This window comes from Neoarius graeffei, chromosome 1 (assembly GCF_027579695.1).
Source record: "Neoarius graeffei isolate fNeoGra1 chromosome 1, fNeoGra1.pri, whole genome shotgun sequence".
In the NCBI taxonomy this organism is placed as follows: Eukaryota; Metazoa; Chordata; class Actinopteri; order Siluriformes; family Ariidae; genus Neoarius; species Neoarius graeffei.
In genome coordinates, this window is record NC_083569.1 from 115,377,099 (window position 1) to 115,403,578 (window position 26,480).

At 44.7% G+C, this 26,480-nt stretch overlaps 1 pseudogene; it reads left to right on the top strand.

The window, feature by feature from the left end:
- The window catches only part of LOC132885990 (titin-like), a 175,059-nt pseudogene extending 151,461 nt beyond the window's left edge, over positions 1–23,598 (top strand).
- Positions 23,599–26,480: the final 2,882 nt, after the last annotated feature.

A 26,480-nucleotide genomic window follows, 5' to 3' on the forward strand; every position in this document is an offset into this window, starting at 1 on the left:
GGGGACAGCGTTCCTCAGGGCCATAGCCCTCCCAGTCTACCAGATATTGAAGCCTGCCGCAGACTCGGCGGAAGTCAAGCAGGTGATGCACAGTGAACACAGTCTGACCCTGGAAGATGCGGGGGGGTGGGGGATTCCTAGGGGCAGGGGCATACATGGACGTCAGTACGGGCCGCAACAGGGAAACATGGAATGTGGGGTTGATCCTCAGAGTCCGGGGCAACTGGAGCTGGTAGGCGACAGGGTTCACCCTGCGCACCACCTTGAAGGGGCCAATGTAGCGAGGAGCAAGCTTGCGGTTCTCCACCCACAGCGGAAGGTCCTTGGTGGACAGCCAAACCCGCTGCCCAGGGCGGAAAGCATGGGCAGGTCTTCTATGGCGGTTGGCCTGAGTCTGGTTGGTTCTGGAGGTCTGGATGAGGGTCCTCCTGACCTTGCTCCAGGTCTTGCGACACCATCTCACATATTGATTGACCGAGGGCACCCCCGCATCCTCCTCCTGGTCCGGGAACAGAGGTGGCTGGAACCCGAATTGGCACTGGAATGGCGACAGCTTGGTGGCCGATGACTGCAGGGTGTTGTGGGTGTACTCTGCCCATGGCAGCCAGGTGTCGGGTTATCCATAGCCAGGCCTCGCAGGGTGGTTTCCAGGTCCTAGTTGAGCCTCTCCGTCTGGCCATTGGACTGTGGGTGGAACCCAGAGGAGAGGCTGGCAGTGGCTCCGATGAGCTTGCAAAACCCGTGCCACACTCGAGAGGAGAACTGGGGCCCCTGGTCAGAGACGATATCCTGTGGGAGACCAAAGACTCGCAAGACGTGATCAAACAATAGTTTAGCTGTTTCAAGAGCAGAAGGGAGCTTGCACAGTGGTATAAAGTGGCAGGCCTTGGAGAATCTGTCAACTATGACAAAAATGACAGTGTTACCTTGTGACTCAGGGAGACCCATGATGAAGTCGACTGCCACGTGGGACCAGGGACGCCGGGGAATGGTCAGAGGATGCAGGAGGCCCTGGGGATGCTGTCGTGGGTTCTTGCTTCTGGTGCACACCTCGCAGGAAAGGACAAATGACCTCACTTCCTTCTCCATGCTTGGCCACCAGAAGCGTCTTCTCAAAAAGTCCAGGGTCCTTCGAGCTCCCAGGTGGGTGGTGAGAGGGGACGAGTGACCCCACTGGAGAACCTTGGCCCGGGCTTGATGTGGGACGTACAAGAGGCCCAGTGGCCCTGTCCCAGGACCGGGGTCCTGGCGTTGGGCTCGTCAGATGGCCTCCTCAATACCCCAGCGGACAGGGGCCACAATCCGGGACACAGGGATAATAGGCCCAACTTCGCTCTCCCTGTTGGTGGGAGCGAACAGCCTGGAAAGCGCGTCAGGTTTGGTGTTTTTGGTTACCGCTGGGGCGGTATGATAGGGTAAAGTTGAACTGACTGAAAAACAAGGCCCACCTAGCCTGTCGTGGATTGAGTCTCTTTGCTTGCTGGAGGTACTCCAGGTTCTTGTGGTCCATCCAGACCAAAAATGGATGTTGCGCTCCCTCCAGCCAGTGCCTCCACTCCTCAAGGGCCAGTTTAACTGCTAGCAGTTCTCGATCCCCCACATCATACCGGGACTCCGCAGAACTCAGGCGGTGGGAGAAGTATGCGCAGGGGTGCAGCCTTCCTTCCGAGCATTGAGAGAGGACCACGCCGACGCCGCTGTCCGAGGCGTCCACCTCGACGATGAAGGGTTGCGAAGGGTCCGGGAGGACCAGAATGGGTGCCGTGCAGAAGCAGTGCTTGAGGTCTTTGAACGCCTTTTCCGCCTGAGGAGACCAGACATACGATCCACCTGTCCCTTTGGTGAAGTCCGATATGGGCGCTGCTACAGAACTAAAGTTCCTGATAAACTTGCGGTAGAAGTTAGCAAATCCTAAGAACCGCTGAACCTCTTTGACGGACTTGGGGGTGGGCCAGTCCCGGACGGCCAGGGTCTTGGCTGGATCCATCTGGAGTTGGCCTGTCCGTATAATAAAACCCAGAAAGGAGACCTTGGGAACATGAAATTCGCATTTCTGGGCCTTAGCGAACAGATTGTTCTGTAGCAGCCTCTGGAGAATCTGGCGGACATGGTGGCGGTGCTCCTGCATGGTCTTGGAAAAGATTAGGATGTCATCGAGGTAGACAAAAACGTACTGGTTAATCATGTCCCTCAAGACGTCGTTGATTAGGGCCTGAAAAACAGCTGGTGCATTGGTGAGTCCGAAGGGCATCACCTGGTACTCGTAGTGCCCAGACGGGGTGTTAAAGGCAGTCTTCCACTCGTCTCCCTGACGGATACGGATGAGGTGGTATGCGTTCCGTAAGTCCAATTTGGTGAAGACAGTGGCACCTTGGAGCAGATCGAACGCTGTGGACATCAGCGGAAGGGGATAGCGGTTGTGTACAGTGATCTTGTTCAGACCCCTGTAATCAATACATGGCCGGAGCCCCCCATCCTTCTTTCCGACAAAGAAGAAGCCGGCACCAGTGGGTGAGGTGGAGGGTCGAATGAACCCAGAGGCCAAGGCTTCCTTGATGTACTCCTCCATGGCCTTGCGTTCTAGCTGAGAGAGGGAAAACAGTCTGCCACGAGGAGGGGTAGTCCCAGGGAGCAAGTCGATGGCACAGTCCGGAGGAAGAACGGCAGCCCTGCTCTTGCTGAAAACTTCCTTGAGATCCCAGTACTCTGTGGAAACTTGAGATAACTCAGTGAGATCAGGAGGCTCGGCAGGAGACACAGTAGAGCTAGAGAGCAGACAAGAGGCATAGCAAGCAGGACCCCACTCCACAACCTGGCTAGTGACCCAGTCTATACGAGGGTTGTGGTGGGTAAGCCAAGGAAGACCTAGAATAACTGGGAACTCTGGTGAAGGAATCAGGTGCAGGGATATTTCTTCCTTGTGACCTTGAGACTGGAGGAGTTACTTGGGTGACTCTTCTGTCACCTAAGGCTTGGCCATCCAGGGCAGACACAGACAGTGGGACTTCAAGAGGTGCAGTCGGGACATTGATACTTTGGGCGAAGTGAACATCCATAAAGTTTCCAGCCGCCCCGGAGTCTAACAAGGCCTGACAAGAGTGGACAGACTCACCCCAGGAGATGGAGACCGGAATGTAGACTCCTTGGCCAGGGAGTTCGGGAGAGAGGGTAGGCCCCGTCACAACCCTCCCTCGGCTGGACGGGCGGTCCTTTTCCCAAGAGCTTGGAAATGGCCAGGCTTGCCACAGTAGATGCAGCACTTGTCCCTCCTTCTGCTCCCTTTCAGCTGCGGAGAGACGAGTACGGCCAACTCGCATGGGCTCTGGACAGTCACTGGAGGAGGTAGACGGGCTCCAGGTCGAGGCAGTGAGGCCGGGGAAGCTCAGGACTCGGCGGCGCTCTCTAATCCTGTTGTCAAGACGAGTAGAATGTGAGATCAGAGTTTCGAGGTCACTTGGGCATCCGATAGAGGCCAGGCCGTCTTTGATGGGGTCAGACAAACCATGGTGAAAGGCTGAAACCAGGGCTGCTTCGTTCCATCCGCTGACTGCTGCAAGCATCCGGAACGCGATGGTGTAGTCTGCGACGCTTCCTTCTTGCCAGATGGACATGAGCTTCCTGGCTGCATCTTTACTGGTGTCTGCCTGATCGAAGACACGAAGCATCTCCACCATAAACAGCTTGAAATCAGAGCACTCAGGTCCCTGTCTCTGCCAAATGGCCATTGCCCAAGCCTTACCAGCTAACAAGGTTATCACAAAGGCAATCTTGCGGCGATCCATAGTGTAGGTGGTAGGCTGAAGCTCAAAGGTGAGTTGGCATTGGGTAAGGAACTCCCGGCACTCACTGTGCTTGCCATCATACCTCTGTGGTGCAGGAAGGCTGGGTTCGTGAGGTGAAGGAGGCAGCATGGCGGGAGGCACTGGAGCGGGAGCAGATGGTGGAGCACGAGCCGGATCAGGAGATGCGGGCAAAGGAGTCAGCTGTGCCAGGGTTTTCCCAATCTGCTGAAGCAGTACCTCATGGCGAGCAAGGCTCATGGTCGCTCCGAAGCTGCCATAATTCCCTGAAGGTTGGCTGGGTAGACAGTTGAAGCAGCCTCTGTTGAGTCAGTCATGACGGAGTCTTTCTGTTAGGGTTTTGCTGGGATTCGAACCCAGGTCATTGGTGTGATAATCCAGCAAACCCCCACTAGGCCACCAGGGGGATGACTCAAGTGCAGAGGCGTGAAGCGAAAGTAGAGTATCAAAAAACAGTTTATTTACACTATTTACAATCCAATGGAAAAAACAAAAAGAAAATCCAAAAGTTCAGAAGATAAACCAAAAATAAAAATATCCAAAGGTTAAATGTCCAAAAACAAAAGGAAAGACAAAATGCTGAACGCTCAGAAGATCAAAAAGGTACAAAGTCCAAAGAAAGCAAAAATATCAAAAACACAAGGGCACAGGCAAGATACATGGGACAGAGGAAACTAGCACTAGACAGCATAGCATAAAGACTCCGTGACAAGGGAACAAACAGAGGGGTATTTATACACAAACTAATTAAGGAACAGGGCGGGGCAGGAAACAGGCAATCAAGACAAACACAAAACACAGTGGCGACCTTTAGAGGCCAAAACAAACATGACAAGATAAACATAACAGCGGCCTCTAGAGGCCAAAACAGTCCCAGTCCTAACAGGCTCGCGTTTCAACTACCTCAGAGCAGCACGACTGAGCTCACTTCAGCCTTACTCAGCACCCAAAACTCGCACGGTTTTGGAGTGAGGCTGAAGTGAGCCCAACCGAGCCGAGTGGGGCTAGGGGCGTGAGGAGACACTCCCCTGTGCACTGATTAGTGAGGAGGAGTGTCCTCACATGCCCCGCGAGCACGCTGGGATCTTTAACCACCATCTGTAAACACCGTAAACCCGGAAGAAGAAAAATTACGACAAAGAAGAAGAAGAAGATCAGAAAACTAGCACCAAGACCAGCAACACTAACGACTCCATGTCCTCCATGTTTATTGTTTATGATCTGGGTCGTGAGACTACCACTTAAAAGGTCACTGATGTCACTGTTTGCGCCGCCTAACGACATCACGTGACGTCCACCCACTTTCGCTAACTCCACCCAATGTGTCCACCCACTTCCAGCCAGCACGGTTCAGCACGGTTGTAGTCGAAATGCAACCCCAACAGCCCCACCCAGCTCGACTCAGCACCGCACGGCTCAGCCCAACTCAGCCGCGTTGGTAGTGGAAAAGCCCCATAATACAAACACAGATATGGATATTCAGAGGACCTTGCAGGTACAGGGCATGGTGGTGTAGTGGTTAGCACAGTCGCCTCACAGCAAGAAGGTTCTGGGTTTGAACCCAGCGGCCAGCGAGGGCCTTTCTGTGTGGAGTTTGCATGTTCTCCCCATGTCTGTGTGGGTTTCCTCTGGGTGCTCTGGTTTCCCCCACAATCCAGAGACATGCAGTTAGGTTGATGTGGGACAGCCTTGGGCTGAGGTGCCCTTGAGCAAGGTAATGAACCCCTGACTGCACTCTGGGCTGCCCACTGCTGTGTGTGTGTGTGTGCGTGTGTGCGTGTGTGTGCGCGTGTTCACTGCTTTAGATGGGTTAAATGCAGAGGATGAATTTCACTGTGCTTGAAGTGTGCATGTGACAAATAAAGGTTTCTTTCTTCAGATGATGTCATTATGTTAGATTGTTATTAAACACAATACAAATAGGCAAAATCCAAAAGGGTCTAAACACAGCAATGGCAATCACAAACTAAACATGGCTCTGAACTTTGCACTATGTAAATGTATGTGCTGGTCGAATGTAATCTACAATGAGGAAGGATTATCTGGGGTTAAACTTTTCTGTGTTATGACCCATGCTATGGACTGTGTGGCTTTAATTACTGGATTAATAAACAGAATTCTGAACACATGCACTTACTGTATATCCTTATTGCATGTTGCACTGATTCTTATTTACATGACTCTCTTCTCTGTTTAAGGTGAATCTCCTCCAGTCTCTTTGATCATCAATCCCAACAGAACTCAACACTTTACTTCTGACTCTATCTCACTGAGCTGTAACTCTACTGACCAGAGTCGTTCTACTGGATGGACAGTGAGACGATACACACACAGTGAGGGAGTGTTAGATTGTTCTCCATGTAAAATCAGCTCCCTCTCCACATCCTACACTGGAGTTTTCTGGTGTCACTCTGAATCGGGAGAAAACAGGAATCCTGTTAACATCACAGTGCAGGGTGAGTCTTCATGCAGTGTGTTTATTATTAAAGGAAAAGGGAAATGTTTCATTACAGAATATTCAGAACTCTGAGTTTCCAGCTGGGAAAAACTGTTCAAGAAGACAAAAACATCTGGAATTTTTTCTCTCAGTACATCTCATTATCTCTAGCCGCTTTATTCTGTTCTACAGGGTCACAGGCGAGCTGGAGCCTATCCCAGCTGACTACGGGTGAAAGGCAGGGTACACCCTGGACAAGTCGCCAGGTCATCACAGGGCTGACACATAGACACAGACAACCATTCACACTCACATTCACGCCTACGGTCAATTTAGAGTCGCCAGTTAACCTAACCTGCATGTCTTTGGACTGCGGGGGAAACCGGAGCACCCGGAGGAAACCCACGCGGACACAGGGAGAACATGCAAACTCCGCACAGAAAGGCCCTCGCCGGCCACGGGGCTCGAACCCGGACCTTCTTGCTGTGAGGCGACAGCACTAACCACTACACCACCATGCCGCCCTTCTCTCAGTACATTCCCTGTAATTTCTGTAATTCTGAGTATGGATATGTTTATGCTGTTACTTTCCAGACTGAGTACGAGTCCATGCTTACAGATACCCACACTGATAATGATAATGAAACAAGTATTTTATTGAGTATTAATCAATCAGGGATGTCACAAAGCATTTTATTTCTGTCTGTTTATGTTGATTGGTGCTGTGTGCAGTGAACTCATTGTGCTTGGTTTCTGATTAATATGTTCTGGTATTAAAAGTGTTTGTAATAGAGAGTGCAAGGTGGCAACCTGAGTCATATCAGTGAGTTTGGTGATGAGAAATGTGCTGTGAATTTCACCTTCACTCACCAGTAAAGTGTAGACGTTGTGGAGCGAGGGGAAAGGAAGTGTACATGGCTCAGTGCTCAGTGCTGTCATGTGTGACAGTTTCTCTACCGTCTGTTTGTATACAGGTTATTTATACATTCAATATCGATCAATGAGAGAAAATATTTATTTATTTTGTAAATGTGGTTTTCTGTGTTGTAGATGGTGCTGTGATCCTGGAGAGTCCTGTCCATCCTGTGGCTGAGGGACATCCTCTGACTCTACGCTGTTTATATCGAAACCCAAAGCCCTCAAACCTCCGAGTTGATTTCTATAAAGATGGATCAGTCCTCCAGACACAGACTACAAAAGAGATGATCATCCATAAGGTCTCAAAGTCAGATGAAGGTTTCTACCACTGTAAACACCCAGAGAGAGGAGAGTCACTGAAAAGCTGGGTCTCAGTCAGACGTGAGAAACCTTGTGTGAATTTATCTGTATTTGATTCTAGTTTTAATAACATGGTTTAGTTGTACAGTGTTTAAAGCTTAAATTCTGCTCTCTTTCTCTCCTCAGTCCCAGGATTTAGATCCAGTGGTGGAACAGTAGGAGTGGCTGTGGGTTTGGGATTTTTGTTCATTGCGTTACTGATCTTAATGATCCTACTGTGGTCCTACAAAAGAAAGAAAGGTCTGATAACTGATTTAGCGATTTTATGTTGAATATCATCAGAATTTCTAAAGAATAAAGAAAATTATGAGGCATCACATAATAGTTTGATTGTTTTGGGCAAATTCTCAGTAATTATTGTGGGTGTGAGATCTGTCATACTGAACCTGGTTTCATAATAGAATCTGGGTTTTTGTTAAATCATTAAGTTTAGTTGTAAATATGACTTTACTACAGGTTGTGCAGTTCATACATGTAGTTTCACTCCTCTAACTCCATATTGTTATTAGAATTATATCATACTCTCCCTGTTCATTACGCTGTAATCAGGGCTGTGTAAAATAAAGTGTTTCTGTTCCTATTTACACCCTGTTCAGATGTAGAATCTGTCTCCCTCTATAGAAAAGCAGCAGAAAACCAATCAGACATCAGATCAGAATCAGAGGCGGTCAGGAGCTGAAGACTCTCAGGCAGGACACACACCACTTCAGGCTGGTCAGACACTGTCTCAGTGACTGTTTATTTCTACATTTATTCATAGAAACTCACATCTTTCTTTGAAATCCATTGTAAAATTATAATCTCATAATAATAAAACATTTTATTTGTTTGAAATCTGTTATGTTTTGTAATCTACAATCACATTTATAACAAATTCACTGAATCTTTGTTCTTTTTTCTGTAGGAACTGAACACATTTACGACACTGTGGCTCAGGCAGATACGAGTGGAACAGGTACAGTGGTGCTTGAAAGTTTGTGAACCCTTTAGAATTTTCTATATTTCTGCATAAATATGAGCTAAAACATCATCAGATTTTCACACAAGTCCTAAAAGTAGACAAGGAGAACCCAGTTAAACAAATGAGATAAAAATATTTCACTTGGTCATTTATTTATTGAGAAAAATGATCCAATATTACATATCTGTGAGTGGGAAAAGTATGTGAACCTTTGCTTTCAGTATCTGGTGTGACCCCCCTGTGCAGCAATAACTGCAACTAAACGTTTCCCGCAACTGTTGATCAGTCCTGCACACCGGCTTGGAGGAATTTTAGCCCATTCCTCTGTACAGAACAGCTTCAACTCTGGGATGTTGGTGGGTTTCCTCACATGAACTGCTCGCTTCAGGTCCTTCCACAACATTTCAATTGGATTAAGGGCAGGACTTTGACCTGGCCATTCCAAAACATTAACTTTATTCTTCTTTAACCATTCTTTGGTAGAACGACTTGTGTGCTTATGGTCATTGTCTTGCTGCATGGCCCACGTTCTCTTGAGATTCAGTTCATGGACAGATGTCCTGGCATTTTCCTTTAGAATTTGCAGGTAAAATTCAGAATTCATTGTTCCATCAATGATGGCAAGCCGTCCTGGCCCAGATGCAGCAAAACAGGCCCAAACCATAATATTACCACCACCATGTTTCACAGATGGGATAAGGTTCTTATGCTGGAATGCAGTGTTTTCCTTTCTCCAAACATAACCCTTCTCATTTAAACCAAAAAGTTCTATTTTGGTCTCATCCATCCACAAAACATTTTTCCAATAGCCTTCTGGCTTGTCCACATGATCTTTAACAAACTGCAGATGAGCAGCAATGTTCTTTTTGGAGAGCAGTGGCTTTCTCCTTGCAACCCTGCCATGCACACCATTGTTGTTCATTGTTCTCCTGATGGTGGACTCATGAACATTAGCCAATGTGAAAGAGGCCTTCAGTTGCTTAGAAGTTACCCTGGGGTCCTTTGTGACCTCGCCGACTATTACACGCCTTGCTCTTGGAGTGATCTTTGTTGGTCGACCACTCCTGGGGAGGGTAACCATGGTCTTAAATTTCCTCCATTTGTACACAATCTTTCTGACTGTGGATTGGTGGAGTCCAAACTCTTTAGAGATGGTTTTGTAAGCTTTTCCAGCCTGATGAGCATCAACAATGCTTTTTCTGAGGTCCTCAGAAATCTCCTTTGTTTGTGCCATGATACACTTCCACAAATGTGTTGTGAAGATCAGACTTTGCTAGATCCCTGTTCTTTAAATAAAACAGGGTGCCCACTCACACCTGATTGTCATCCCATTGATTGAAAACACCTGACTCTAATTTCACCTTCAAATTAACTGCTAATCCTAGAGGTTCACATACTTTTGCTACTCGCAGATATGTAATATTGGATCATTTTCCTCAATAAATAAACGACCAAGTATAATATTTTAATCTCATTTGTTTAACTGGGTTCTCTTTATCTACTTTTAGGACTTGTGTGAAAATCTGATTGTTTGAGGTCATATTAATGCAGAAATATAGAAAATTCTAAAGGGTTCACAAACTTTCAAGCACCAATGTAGCTTTATTTCATATCAGACATTTCCTCTTACATTAGGTGACTTAACTGTAGATTAACTTGATACAGTAAAGTACAGAAGTGTCTTGTGATTAACACACTGCACTGTGTTCAGGTGAAGCTGCAACTGAGAGCAGCGAAGCCACTTACGCAAAGGTCACGAAGAAAAAGAAGGCAAACAGGAACAATGGTAGAGTGTTTTTAATGCTGGGACATTTCATGCATTTGTTGAGAAACAAAGTCAGCAAATAACACCTGAAATTTTCAGCACATTCAATAATTTAATACATAAACATATCAGGATCCAGGGTCTGCATTTTTCCTCCAGATCAGAAGAATCAGTTCCATCACAGGCTCCATTAAAAGCAGTGATATGATCTACCGAGTACAAGTCATAAAGATATCGCACATTAAAAAGATGCCACAAACTGAATGATAAAGGAAACTAAAAGAGTTTAAAGGAACAGTCCACCATACTTCCATAATGAAATATGTTCTTCTCTGGATTGAGACGAGCTGATCCGTACCTCTCCGAGCTTTGCGTGACCTCCCTGTCAGTCAGACGCACTGTCACTCCTGTTAGCAATGTAGCTAGGCTCAGCATTGCCAATGGTATTTTTTGGGGCTGTAGTTAGATGCGACCAAACTCTTCCACGTTTTTCCTGTTTACATAGGTTTATATGACCAGTGAAATGAACAAAGTTCAGTTACACAGATTGAAACGTGGCGATTTTATATGCTCTGGAAAGTCCGCACTATAATGACAGGCGTACTAACACCTTCTGCACGCTTCGACAGCGCATTGATACCTTCAATGCGCTGTTGAAGCGCGCAGAAGGTGTTAGTACGCCTGTCATTATAGTGCGGACTTTCCAGAGCATATAAAATCGCCACGTTTCAATTTGTGTAACTGAACTTTGTTCATTTCACTGGTCATATAAACCTATGTAAACAGGAAAAACGTGGAATAGTTTGGTCGCATCTAACTACAGCCCCAAAAAATACCATTGGCAATGCTGAGCCTAGCTACATTGCTAACAGGAGTGACAGCGCGTCTGACTGACAGGGAGGTCGCGCAAAGCTCGGAGAGGTACGGATCAGCTCGTCTCAATCCAGAGAAGAACATATTTCATTATGGAAGTACGGTGGACTGTCCCTTTAAAGATTTACTCTCTAAAAAAGCAGCTCGTGTTCAGTGTAGATTTAGCCAGAGATGGATCATGACTTGTGTTTCTGTTTATGAGTGATGTATTACACGGCTAAAGGTCACTGGGATGGTTTTGTTCTCTGCTACTCCAGGTGCTGATGCTGAACAAGGTGCAGGTGTTGGTGATGTGACTTATGCTGAGATTGAACTAAAACCACCAAAAAAATCGAAGAAAGTAAAAGGTAGAGTGAAATAATGAAAATGTATTTTGTATCATGGATCATCTGCACACTACTCTTGTTTCATGCTATGATGTCACGAACAAAACAGTCACTGATGTGCTGTTACAGGGAAACATCAAGAACAGGATAGTGTGAAGTAGTGGATTTTCATTTCCTATAATAGCACATCCCTGAGGGTTTTATTCCCCCAGGGCCAGGCCAAGATTTTATGGGGCCCTAAGCAGATTTTGATTTGGGGCCCCCACCACCTCGGCACCGCTGATACTATTGACTGTTGTTGATGATTGATCGTTTGCATATCTACCATAAATCTAACATACCCATTTTCAATTTTATTAGTTGTACAGGTAGCTGTGGTTGTTTTTTTTGTTTTTTTTATCATACCAGTGTCAACCTGGCACGGTTTTGCCCACCTCTGGGTTGAATTTTCAAAGGTAGCAATCTCACAAGAGTGGTCTGGTGTTCATGTGCACTTTAATATTGAAAGTGATACAGTACTAAGTGGCAGACTGAATGTGGTGGACTGAATGTGGTGGACTGAAAAGTAACAGAATAAACCAGCAGACAGTGCACTTTTTGCTGCATTTTCAGTCGATGCTGAGGAGAGGATTGGAACCCAAGTTTAATCTGACATCCGTTACAGTGCACGTGCGTGAACATGACACCAACTTTGACAGAGGCAGTGAGAATTGATTAACCCAAAAGGCTTGGCTAGGCAGCCCGTTATCATAAAATAATTCAATATTAGGTTTACTATTGACATAATACTAATGCAGCTCAAACAATTAGAATACTGTGAAAAAGTTCATTTTTTTTAATAATTGAATTCAAAAAGGTAAACTTTCATATCTATATTCATTACACAAAGTGAAATATTTCAAGCCTTTTTTTTTGTTTTAATTTTGATGATTATTAGATTAGATTTCACTTTATTCATCCCACATCGGGGAAATTCATGTGTTACAGTAGCAAGAAAATGTCATACAGATAAATAACACTGAAATAAAAATAAGGCAAACGAAAGATTAAAGGATATGGGACATGGATTTTTACCTGGGCATAATTATGTATAAAGGACATAAGAAATGCCATCTAAATCACTGCAGGGCATCAAAAATGTGAAAATCATCACATTATTCAAGTTTTTCTATACATCAGCGTAAAACAAGGATTCATTAATGAGCTAGGTGGTCACGTGACCCGTGACGTCACAAAAACTTTCCAAGGAGCCAGCGCTTGGGAATCTAATGTAAACAGGTTACCGAAATGGACACCATCGACAGTGACATTCCCGATGTTTCACAGAGATGTGAAGTTAGACCCTATCAATTTGAACCGATAGCTGGAAATTCACATGAACATGGATCTTGTCTTTACTCTGACGGGTCAGATGATTCTGAGAGAGTTAGTTCATTCAGCCCTCATGAAACTGAAAGCGGTCAGCTGGATAACACTTCCTGGTAAGTTAAAAACAATTCTGCTCAAAGGCTAATGATCTGTTGAAAGAAGTATTATTTTTGTATCATACATTGAAAGTTCATCATAGATCTAGCTAAAGTCCGTTGCAAGCTAGTTTTTTTTTTTGCTGATATTTTTCGAGATTGATTGAGATACAATGCTTCCAGAGTCCGAGATGAAAACATTCAAAATGGCGAAACGAATCAGAATTATGATAATCAATAATTGATACACCCAAAATTATAATACTAATCCTTACCTCGGCTTTCAGTCGCTTAGCGCAGAGGTCTTCAACAGGGGGGTCGCGAAATCGCACCGGATCACTCATATCAACAAAAATATTCCTGCCCTGTCCCCTGGCCTCCGTCACGGATGCAAACAGGGATGCATCCAGCGTGCCTTTCGGCGGATGCCGCCTTTTTCACGGCTGAATCGCGCAGATCCGATTTAAAAAAAATAAAAATAGCGATGTTGGTTCATGGAACATGAGGCATGAAGTGTAAGGATGAGAGAGAGGCGGTTTGGGTCGGGAAGCTGCGCGCATTTGTGCAGCCTGGCGCAGGTGTGCGCGGCTTCCCGATTTGAACTGTTTTTTTTTTTTTTTTCTCATCCTTATGCTTCCTGTTTCATGAATTAATATCGCTCAGTACCTGAGTATTAATGTTGAAAGAATCCTCAGTGAAATGGTCCGAATACAGTTTGTGGGAAACAGTAGGTGCAAAGTTTTTTTCAACAGGTGTTCTGTAAAGTTGTCCTACCAAGCCTACTGCGCATGCGCGAAGCCTACTGCGCATGCGCAGGTGAGCCCACACTTTCCTCAGCTTCGGGTCCTTGGGGAATGCAAAAAAACTTACTCCAGGGCATTTCCCATTGGAATTATTGCAACCATAAGCAGCACAATACACCATGATGTCCAATGTATGATGTCCAATGTACTTTAAAGACTATAAAAACAATTTTCTTGTCATCCACTTCTCCATTCATCTACCCGCTTGTGCTGTGCCCGAAAGTTTTTGTGACGTATGATCACGTGACAGCGGCTCTTCCGGTTGCAAAAAATGCATATCGGAAGTCGAGCAGAAATGCCATATAATCATCACGAATATAATGATTTTGCTGAATTTAATAGATTATTTTGTATTTGTTGATGCAATTAATTCATATTTTTAATGGAAAGAAACTGATATAGCGTGCTTTTATGTTTCATGTCCCATATCCTTTAAATACAGAGGGCTATTTGCATTATCTACCGTGAAAAAGTATAGAAAAATTGCCTTATTGAGAGGCTCGGAAAAATTGCACATTACAGGTAGACTCTGCGTGTAATATATATGTATGCATAAAAATAGTTTAAGGCCTATATTATTGCACATAATTGCATCGATGAGAGATGGCAGAGGTAGTAGTGGTGAAGTAGTGCAAGTATAACGACAAACAGGTTATTGGTGCTACATTACAAGTTGTGGGTGTTATACAGTCTGACAACAGCAGGTATGAATGACCTGCGGTATCTTTCCTTCTTACACTGTGGGTGTAGCAGTCTACTACTAAAAGAGCTGCTTAAAGCCCCCACAGCCTCATGTAGGGGGTAAGAGGGATTATCCATGATTGATGTCGGCTTGGCTAACATCCTCCTCTCACCCACCACCTCAATGGAGTCCAGAGGACAGTCCAAGACTGAGCCAGCCCTTCTGACCAGTTTATTAAGTCTCTTCCTGTCCCTCTCTGAACTTCCACAGCCCCAGCAGACCACAGCATAGAAAATCAGTGATGCTACCACAGAGTCATAAAAAGTCCTAAGCAGTGTCCTGCACACACCAAAAGACCTCAGTCTTCTCAACAGGTGGAGACTACTTTGGCTCTTCTTGTACAGGACATGTGTGTTGTTAGTCCAGTCTAGTTTGTTGTTGAGGTGAACACCCAGGTATTTGTACTCCTCCACGATCTCAATGTCCAAACCCTGGATGTTCACTGGTGCAATTTGAGGAGCAGTCCTTCTGAAATCGATCACCACCTCCTTCGTCTTGCTGGCGTTGATGCACAGGTGGTTCAGTTCGCACCAGGTGACAAAGTTGGTGATGACCTCTCTGTACTCCAGATTGTCCCCCTCTGACACACGTCCAACGATGGCTGTATCAGCTGAGAACTTCTGGAGGTGGCAGCTGTCCATGTTGTAGCTGAAGTCAGATGTGTAAAGAGGAAAGGAGACAGCACTGTACCCTGTGGGGAGCCCCTGTGCTGTAGACTACCACATCAGAGACACAGTCACAGAGCCTCACATACTGTGGTCTATTAATGAGGTAGTCGATGATCCATGCAGCCAGGTGGCAGTCGACACCAGCTCCCTCCAGCTTCCCCCTAAGCCAGGGGTGTCCAAACTGATCCGTAAAGGGCCGTGTGGCTGCAGGTTTTCATTCCAGCCATGCAGCAGCACACCTGATTTGGCTTATTCAATCAACTGACACACCCACCCTTTAATCAAGGGTGGGTGTGGCTGCAAGTATTTAACTGTGTGAAGACAGTTCAGTTGATTGAATGAGCCAAGTCAGGTGTGCTGCTGCATGGCTGGAATGAAAACCTGCAGCCACACGGCCCTTTATGGATCAGTTTGGACACCCCTGCCCTAAGCAGTGATGGCTGGATTGTGTTGAAAGCACTGGAGGAGTCAAAGAACATGATTCTCACAGTGCTCCCAGTGCCCTCCAGGTGCAAAAGTGACTGGTGGAGCAGGTAAATGACAGCGTCATCCACACCAATGCCCGGTCGATATGCGAACTGCAGGGGGTCCATCTTGCTGTTCACCAGGTGTCGGAGGTGGGAGAGAACAATCCTCTCCATGATCTTCATTAGGTGAGACGTTAAAGCTACTGGCCAAAAGTGGTTGAGCTCCCTGGGGTGCGCAGTCTTGGAAACTGGAACCACACATGATGTTTTCCACAGAAGTGGAACTTTCTCCAGACTGAGGCTCAGGTTAAAAATGTACAGAAGAATCCCACAGAGTTGATCTGTATAGTCCTTAAGCAGTCTGGAGCTGATACCATCAGGGCCAGCAGCTTTCCTCGTCTTGATCCTCCTCAGCTCCTTCAACACCTGATCATCTGTTATGGAGAGGCGAGGGGTGTAGCCAAGGTGTGACTCCTGTAGAGTGAGGTCGGAGGTGGAGTGTGTGGATTGGTCTGGCAGGGAGCGGAGGGGGGTGATGTGGTGTGAGGAGGGAGCTGTTGGTGTCAGAGGTATTATGGGGGGGGTGAAGTGATATCACAGACAGGTCAGGACTATGGTGAGTGGGGGAGGGTGGGGTGGCACAGTCAAATCTGTTGAAAAAAAAAAAGAGATTCAGCTCATTTGCCCAGTCCTGGCCCCAGATACATGCCCCATCCCACTGTCCTTTGTGTGGCCAGAGATGGTTTTCAGGCCTCTCCATACCTCTCCGGTGTTGCTCCCCTTGAGTTGCTCCTCCAGCTTCCTCCTGTAGCTGTCCTTGCATCTCGTTATCCCCCTCTTCAGCTCCCTCTGCACTCTCCTCCTTGTTGCCAGATTTAAAAACCCTCTTCTCGTTATTAGGGCTTTTAGTTCAGAGGTCACCCAAAGTTTATTGTTGGGAAAACACCGTACCTTCCTGACTGGCATAGTGTTAACACAGAAATTAATGTAATCCGTGATGCAGGTTGTCAGGCTATCAATGTCATCCCCGTGAGGTTCACACAACACATCCCAGTCCGTGGTGTCAAAGCAGTCCCTCAGTGCCATACTGGTCTCCTCAGACCAGCTCCTTACATACCTCTTGGTGGGTGGTTGTTTATTCACCATAGGTATGTATGTAGGGGACAAGTGAACCAGATTGTGGTCAGAACAGCCCAGCGGGGGGAGGGGTGATGAGCTATATGCATCCTTGGTGTTCACATACATTAAATCCAAATCCATCACGGCTTGCAGCTCATGAAAATCAGAAATCCAGTATCTCAAATTATTAGAATATTTCTTAAGATCAATCAAAAATGATTTACAATACAGAAATGTCCAACTTTTGAAAAGTATGTTCATTTCTACATTCAATATTTGGTGGGGGCTCCTTTACCATGAATTACTGCATCAATGTGGCGTGGCATGGAGGTGATCACTGCTAAGGTGTTACCGAAGCCATGGTTGCTCTGACAGCAGCCTTCAGGTCATCTCTATTTTTGGGTCGGGTGTTTCTTGTCTTCTTTTTTTCCCCCCTTAAGCAGTTTAGATGAGCTGGAGTTTTATTCAGGAAATTAATCAAGGATTTGGTTCTTGTTCCCAACTAGAGAGAGCCAGTCTGGCTGAGGATACTGTATACTCAGAGCTTCAGCAGAACATGAAGGTAAAACTCATGACATTTATAATGCCTAAAAGACAATCCAAACACCATGAGGTAAAAAACATGTTTAAAGGTGGGTGCTCATTGGGCAGAATTTGACCACAAGCAGTTATGAGGTGACAACAAAAATATTGTGTTCATGTTTCTCCTTGACCCTCATATCCATGTCCACAAAAACCTGCCTCTCAGAATCTATGGTGACTGGAAGAGTTCATCTGTGTTAGTTTAGTTGCTATCTAGGCAACTTTCCATCATCTCATTCTGCTTGGTCAGTCACATCATAGTTCACTATGAACTTACGAACAAGCCTCATAACTTCCTAAATTGTTGCTGTGGTCATTGCTTCAAACTGTTTAGTAGTTTGTACCACCATTGATGTCAATATCAGGAGAAATGTATTTCTAAAAATACTTATGCAAGCCCTTTCTCTCTCTGCAGTGAGCTGTGAGTCTGTGCATGCTGATGAAGTGACAGTCATCAAACAGATCAGTGGAAAACTGTTAATTGTGTCTGTCTTCTGTTTCTTCCCAAAATGCTCAGCTGTTAGCTTTAAACTGCTATTGTTATGGTCTAAGCTTGGATAATGCCAAACCTGCCAGCAATTTTGAGAACTTGCTCATATCAACCATGCTCTGATGAACCTGCAGAAGCCAAAACATCAGGCTCTTACTGGAGATGTGTGTAAATAACAGAAGTTCAGGCCATGGATCAAGTCAGTCTGAAGAGTTTAACATGCATGAAAATCCCTCACCTTTCGGCGAAATTCGCCGTTTTGAAACCAAAATGGGTGACCTACGTGAATTGTGTAGATCCGATGAGAAAAAAAATTGGGGGAGTGGGGGTTTTGATATTGACCCAAAGGGCAAGGAGGTCGCTTCGCACCCTGTAAAAGATTTATTCCTTTGTAAGGATAAATTGTAAGGATTTATTCTTAATTGTAAAGGATTTAGTCTGTGATCCTCTGTTCAGTATTTTTGTTTAAAATGACCGAGGCCTTCTGTCTCAGCTAGACACAGTATCTTTGTTTAAAAATTCCATTCTGTCTGCACATTGCTATCATATATCATCAGAACATTTTGTTTATTGATCAGAAATGTCATTATGTTTATGATTGATTCAAGATTTACACACACAGCGCCAAGGTCTTCAGTGATGTCACACCTTCACTCACACACACACACACACACACACACACACACACACACACACACATCTGAACATTCCATCAGAACACTGATGTAATTAAGATGTGACCTGCTCAGACCAAGGTTTCCCTACAGTCTCTGAAGCATGCAATGATGTCATACACACACACAGACATCAAAATGATGTCACTCACTCACACCCCCCCCCCCATATACACACACACACACACATCTGCAGTGATGTCGCTTCATCCACACAGGTAACAGAGACATAAAATCCCCTGTATTTTCTTGCCTCGTTGGGGACTTGTGAATAAAGATTGCGAACTTATGGGGTTCCTGTCTTTTTTTGCGACTCACCCCAGAGCGGCTCTGGGTGACACGGGGGGACTGATCTCGAGATGGTGTAATCGCTCTGGCTGAGGCTGAGGTCAAGAGGTGAAGAAACCTAACAGTTTTTTGGGGGCTCGTCTGGGATACTCCGAATCAGGTAAGAACCTTAAGGTATTTTAAGGGACTTCCGCCTGGTTGGTAGTATCCGAAAACCCAGTTATCTCCGTGTGCGAGTTGCCACGGGCCGATTTGTTTATCCCTGTGAATAGTTTCATGGGACGATTAGAGCGCGCGCATCTGTGTGAGTTAACACAGAATAATTAATCTTGAGACTATTCTCTCGTGTCACCATGGGGGGAAATTGCGTTAAGGTACTCAGAGTAGACCCCGAGGAAACCCCACGGGATTGGATGAATCACTGTGGTTTAGCATTCTACACAAATTCTAGACAATCTGGCCGGCTGGATTGAATCCCAGCCTCAGTTTTGATTTATCCTTGTGCAGGCATTTGCAATCTCTAGGAGCTGTGTAATGTATATTTTATTTTTTAATTGTTTCAGCATTTATATATGGCATTACTGGATATGCACAAAATAATGAAACAACAAATCAGTACTCTGGACATGAACAGTTAGAACTATGTTTCATACATGTCAACCTTTGGTCAATCAAACCTGTATAACCAAATTCCAAAATCCTTATTTCCCTTATAAAATCCTTATAAGATGCAAATTAAAATAATTTACCTAAAATTTGTACCAAATGATACCATTGTATCATTTACCTAAAGTGATAATTAACAATGATATATCCCAGTTACTTTTTATTCAATATTGATAACAATAAACCTTCAGAATGAATACAAAGCTCCAATGTTTGACAAAAACACAGTGTCACTCTAATGTTCTGAATTGTACTCTCTTATCATCGTGGGAATTGATTATAGCTCTAAATAAATATTGAAGGTTTTTTTAAAGAATCCGTATAACTATTTGTACGCCCGTATACTACGTTTATTGAATCAAATCCGTATAAAATATGGACATTCTGTATAGGTTGACATGGGTGTGCGTTATAATCTCAACGAAAGCTTCACTGAATTTAGAACAAACTCGTATGCGTCTGTATCGAGTCGCTCGATCGAGTCATTTTTATGTTTCGTTTCGAAAAAGATCCGAATCGTTTGTGAATCTCATCACTGTTACTGAAGGAGAGAGAGAGATCCTCCTCCCTCAATACAGAATGGAATTGTCAGAGGAAAAATCTGCTTCTTAATCAATTAGTTTCAGCGTTTGGTGAGTAGATCATCTGTATTTTATTTTATATTCACTGTGTGTCGATAGTCCGAAACTTGTAACTGGAAAGATACCAGTAAAGTCACGAGTGGTCCGTGAGGTGATCTACAAATGTAGTCAGCATTTTCAAGATAAGCTAGCATATGTTTTGTAACATTATTAGAAAGTTAAATTTATCCAATCTTGTTTTTAACGGCAAACAAATGGGCCTGTAATTTCATCATTCTTATTACCGTATTTTTGGGACTATAAGCCGTACTTAAAATCCTTAAATTTTCTCAAAATTTGACAGTGCGCCTTATAATCCAGCGCACCTTATGTATGATTACTTGTTGTGCTTACTGACCGATTTTATGTGGTACAATGCGCTCAAAAATTTGTCAATGTGTAAGTACGACTTTGGCAAGCAACAAAGCCGCTTCGCTCAATGGATATTCCGAGCATTACGGTCCTCGTAACAGGACCCCTGAGCAGTCTACAAGACTGCCTGACTGTAATGTCTATACGTACTGTGCTTCAACATTATATTACAGTACATTCGTGTGTACGTAAAAGGATCCCCAAAATGGCACCTGTTAAAAGGCATGCTTACGAAGTGTGTTTCAAGCGGGTTAGAAGAATGAATGAGTCAATAAGTAAGTGTAATCTGCTAAATCTAAAATTTGTTTTCTTCATTTTAGTTCATTCATGTTCCTCCTAATTTTGAACAATTTTGAACTATTGATATGAAATGTTCTGATTAACTGTTTGCTGAATTTTAAACCTCCATACTTTTGCATTTAAAAACCCATGGAGGATATGGAATGGATAGGCCTTTAATGTTTAGTTAACCATAATTTTTTCAGCAAGAAACAAAGTTAACAAACGTTTACTTGAAGAATGTTGAAAAAAAATTTTTGTCCTTCCAGTGGTGTTTATAAATTGGAGACTTGGGTTTATCTTTATTTAACCATTAAGAAAAACAGACTGACCCAGTTACAGATAAGCAATATAAACAAAACAACCATCCATGCAAGCACAGCAGACAAGGACACACAGATATAAATGGGCAGCCACAGATTTTTTAGCACTTTCTCACACAATAATACATTTAACATAATTAATCTCTTTATATTACTAGGTAAATTCCATATACATAAAGTCAATGTCCAAGGCAACCAACCCCCTCATTTCCATTATTTTTAATTGAATTAAAAATGTATTGAGTCTGTCACATATCGAATCCAACAAAAAGTGCTTATCAGCTATTCAATTTTATTCAAATTACATTCAGTGAAATTGTTTGTCATTTCAATTTGCCCTGTTTTATATCTCCCTTTCTTTCTTTAAACTTATTGCTTACATCCTGTTTATGTTAAGCAGTACCCTCTCTCTCTTTATTGATGTCATCCTACAGTCTCTTCTCGAGCAAGGCGTGGTGAGACCGTGTACCAGCTCGTACAATACACCTGTCAATCCAGTACCTAAACCTGATGGCACCTGGCATTTTACACAGGATTTATGTAAGATTAATGAATTGATTGTCCCTGTTGCACCCATTGTACCTGACATTTCTTCTGTAATGTCACAGGTTCCTGCTCATTATTGCTGTTTTTCTGTTATTGATCTCTGTTCTGCCTTTGTCACGCACAGGGGGAGACAGTATACTTGGACACGTTTGCTTCAAGGTTTTATTGATTATCCTGCTGCTTTCTCAACCGTAATTCATAACGCACTCTGTGACCTCCCCCAGGGCTCTGTGGTCCTGCAGTATGCAGACAATCTTCTGGTATCTGCTGAGTCACCAGAAATCTGCCAAGACGCCTCCTTACGCCTGCTCCAACATCTGGCGCACGAGGGCTTTAAGGTTTCCAGGACCAAGCTGCAATATTGCATGGACACTTAAGTATTTGGGGTTTGAACTTTATCAATTACTGCAGACAATGTATCCCTGACTGCTCTTTATATGACAAGATTCTCCGTTTTTCAATCTCTCATCACGATCCACTGCAACACCCTTTGACCTGGACTAACGCTATGGTGGACACTTATCACTCCCTCAGAAGCGCTCTTTGTTCCGCCCCGGCCCTGGGTTTACCCGACTACTCCAAGCCCTTCCATCCCTATGCCTGTGAACACCAAGGCACAGCCTCTGCGGTGTTGGCCCAGGAGCGGGGGGGGGGATGCGTCCTTGTGCAGTTTTTATCTAAAACGTAAGACACTGTTGCTCAAGGCTTACCTGCGTGTCTAAGGGCTGTCTCCGCATGTGCTTTGATGGTTTTAGATGCGGAAAAATTGGTTTTGTCTCACTCACTGATCTTGCACTCATCACATCAAGTTAAACAGGTGTTGCAAAATTTACAGACCCAACATATGACTGCACAGCGCCACATCCTCTTTTGATACTGTAGGTCATGCTCTCGCACGCCTCCTTAATTCTCGGGATGACACTCTGGGTGACATTGATTGTCTGTCTGAAATCGTACATACTACTAGTATCAGGCCCGATCTCTCCTCCAGCCCTCTAGGGGTGGGGGAAGTATTCTTTGTTGATGGTTCTTGTTCTAAACCCTCAGATGGTGTTTTCCTCTGTAGTTACTCTGTGTGTTCACTGCCTGATATTGTGCATGAGGTAAACGCTCAGAAATAGTCGCCATTACTTGTACTGCTGTTTTAACTGATCTTTTTCCACAGTGGATCCATGCCACGCGATTGAAGAAGGCTCCATAACAAAGCTGTGTTACAATGACAAGTTTGCTATTAATGTTTTCTCCGTGTCCCTATCCAGTCTCTGTTCTCTTTCTATCTCTGAGCTCTACATAGATTTGACGTGACATTTGTGCAGCCCTGGCCGACTGAGAATCCTCAGATTACTCCCTGCAAGACGTTGTGAACAAAGAGGGGATCTCACGCCCTGTCTGGGACCAATCACCCTCACTACAACCGTGAAAGTCCTCATCACGAGTTTCGTGACCACTCTACTGCTGCTCGAAGCAGGGTTACCCGCTCAAGCTGGACCTCGAGACAACATCTTTTGGCAATTTGCTAACTGGACTGCACGAGCGCACACGAATGGAAGTTATGTCTGTCATCTGATGCCGCCTTCTACTATTATTACACGTCCACCTTTGCCTCTGTTCTGAAGCTCTATTCTTACAGGACTCTGTTCTCACTACTCTGCAGGTTGATATGCCCTCTAATTTCATTTTCCCTCACCATTTTAGAACAAATTACTCTGAAGGAAATAGCGTGTATTTGGGACAAATTAAGAGGTTTTGAGTTTCTCTAAGCTCCGGTGAGGTGGGACGAGGGCTGATAGGGCATGCCTGCCCTCTGAGCACCAATACACGTCAAGAAGAGCAAGGATTAACTCATACATCTAATCCTAATTCTTGATGTAATCACATATATGATCAGAATACCGGGGTGTGATACTAGTTGTAATCTCTAGTATCAAAGAGGGGAATTGTAAAAGATTTATTCCTTTGTAAGGATAAATTGTAAGGATTTATTCTTAATTGTAAAGGATTTAGTCTGTGACCCTCTTCAGTATTTTTGTTTAAAATGACAGACCTTCTGTCTCAGCTAGACACAGTATCTTTGTTTAAAAATTCCATTCTGTCTGCACATTGCTATCATATCATATCAGAACATTTTGTTTATTGATCAGAAATGTGTCATTATGTTTGATTCAAGATTTACACACAGCGCCAAGGTCTTCAGTGATGTCACACCTTCACTCTCACACACACACATACACACACATCTGAACATTCCATCAGAACAGTGATGTAGTTAAGATGTGACCTGCTCAGACCAAGGTTTCCTACAGTCTCTGAAGCATGCAATGATGTCATACACACACACGCATAGACACAGATATCAAAATGATGTCACTCACTCACTCACACCCTCCCCCCATATACACACACACACATCTGCAGTGATGTCACTTCATCCACACAGATAACAGACACATAAAATCCCCTGTATTTTCTTGCCTCGTTGGGGACTTGTGAATAAAGATTGCGAACTTATGGGGTTCCTGTCTTTTTTCGCGACTCACCCCAGAGCGGCTCTGGGCGACACGGGGGGACTGATCTCGAGATGGTGTAATCGCTCCAGCTGAGGGCAAGAGGTGAAGAAACCCAACACACCTATAGACAGTTCATGCCAGTTTGCGCCTCCTCCTCCTGCTTTGATATTGATGCCATAGCGACGAGTACATCTCGCTGCAAAGGGCAAGCAGCATCATTTTGCACCTCTTCTCCTGCTGGCCAGAGCGTGCACGCATCAGTCAGAGTGCAGACCAGACCACCAGAAGCTGGATTGAGTCATCGGACTGAATTTCCTACTTTTTTCAAACTTTCCTGATTGTTATCAAAACAAACAAAACGTCCGGCTTGATTACGTCAGCATTCGAAAGAGGGTGCGCGCCTTTTGACAATCCCTGTGTCCGAAATTGCTTGCTACTCACTATATAGGGCACTGTATAGTGGAGACGCCATTTTGTAGTGCTGTCCGTGCTGAAAGAAGTCAAATTAAAAGTCTCAAATTTGATTTAATAAAAGACAGCAGCAAAGAAGAAAGTATTCCGCCTTGATTTAACCCATTGACGCCTGAAACACCTGCAAAAAAATGTCTGCAAATGCCTAAGCCAGTTTTTAGAAAAGGTCCCCATCTGCCTGAGGGTTTTCTGAAATAAAAATAATTAATTGAAAACGCCTATGAAAAATTCAATATCTCAGCCTCGGAAGCACATAAAGACATGAAATAAGTTGCGTTTAAAAGATAAAATTCTCTGTTTTTATTGGATCATGCTCATTCAGCATTAACACTAACACATTTTTATAAAAAAACAAATCTCAGTCAGATGAGTAAAAATAAGTATTATATGATTCATTCATATAAAGAACGACATATCAACACAGATCAATTGATCTAAAAACATGTCAACACATAGATTAATTCATCTAACATGGAACAAGGCACTTTGTCATGGGAGAAAGGTGGGAAAGGAGTGAGGAGAGGTGGTGAAAGTCCTGAGGAGGAACTGGAGGAAATGACCGGGGGAAACGACCGGAGGAACAAATTTCCAAAGACTGACACTGACTTCACACACACCCATATACACTACTGTTGTAGAACGTGGTGCATGAAGCACTCGCGGTGCAGGGGAATATTGCACTGCCTGCATCCCATCAGTGTAGACCCCGGGCGCACATTGGTGCCAGTGTGCTTTTTGGCACAGTCCCTGCAGGTCTTTCTCTTGTTGTTGATCTGGGCCAGATCATGCCCAGCTGAAGCTCCAGATAGGCTGGTGGGGAGCATCTGGTGGGGAGCACTTCTCTTGGTTACTGGGATGCACAGCTCCATTGTTAAGTCTTCCAACCAGGCTTTGTAGCCACTCTTCCTGTACTTCCATTCATCTCCACCAGCAGATCTGGCAGCCACAAATGCATTGTAGCACGGCAGAGACAAAAAAAAAAAAAACAGCCTCCTCCACCACTTCAAAGACCTGTGATCGATTTGGTAGTACCCCACCATCTGGTCGAGCAGGTCTACACCCTTCATATGTTGCTGGTAGTCAGCAAGGCAGGCTGGCACCTCGACCTCCTCCTGACGCTGATCCTCGACCTTCCTTTTCACTGACCCCAAAGCCATGGGGTCATGGTGGTTGGACAGGACCATCACTGCCTTGGTGTCCTGCCACACGCACAAGGTCAGCTCATCCTGTTGAGCCACCTGATACTGATGCCTGGTCATGCCAGCCTGCTTGCTGAGCTCCTTGGTCTTCGGTAGGCCCCTTCCGTTTGCACGCACAGTCCCACAAGCCTGAATTCCCCTTGCCTTCAGGTAAACCAGCAAGGGCACGCTTGTGTAAAAGTTATCCATGTAAACAGACAGGTGTGATCTGTAGTATGGGCTGGCCAGGTCGGTGACGATGCGGTGCGCCAGGTTGATCTCCACCTTGCCCTCTGTGGCCCCAGTATACACGTGAAAGCTGGTGATGTAGCCAGTTGTACTTTCAGCCATCACCCATACCTTCACTCCCCATTTTACTGGCTTCATGGGGAGGTACTGCCAGAACGCCAGCCGCCCTTTGTACTTGACCATGGACTCGTCCACGGTCACGATACCATTAACTTCATAAAGGGCCTGGTATTGGTTCAGGAGGAGGTCCAAGAAGCACCGCAGTTTCCATAGCCTGTCCGATTTGTCCACTGCAGGGTCAGTGTTGTCTTGGAGATGTAGATATCTAAAAAACATGATTCAAGATTCAAAATTCAAAAAGTTTTTGCTGGCTGGATTTCTTTATGATGTTTGGTGTCCATGTAAACTTATGACGTGCACGTGTTGGCCATTATTGTTTTTATTTTTGTGTATTGTGCTATGCTTATGAATTTATTTATCTATTCCATATGTATTGTTATTTAAGTTATTTATTTATAATTGTATTACTATTT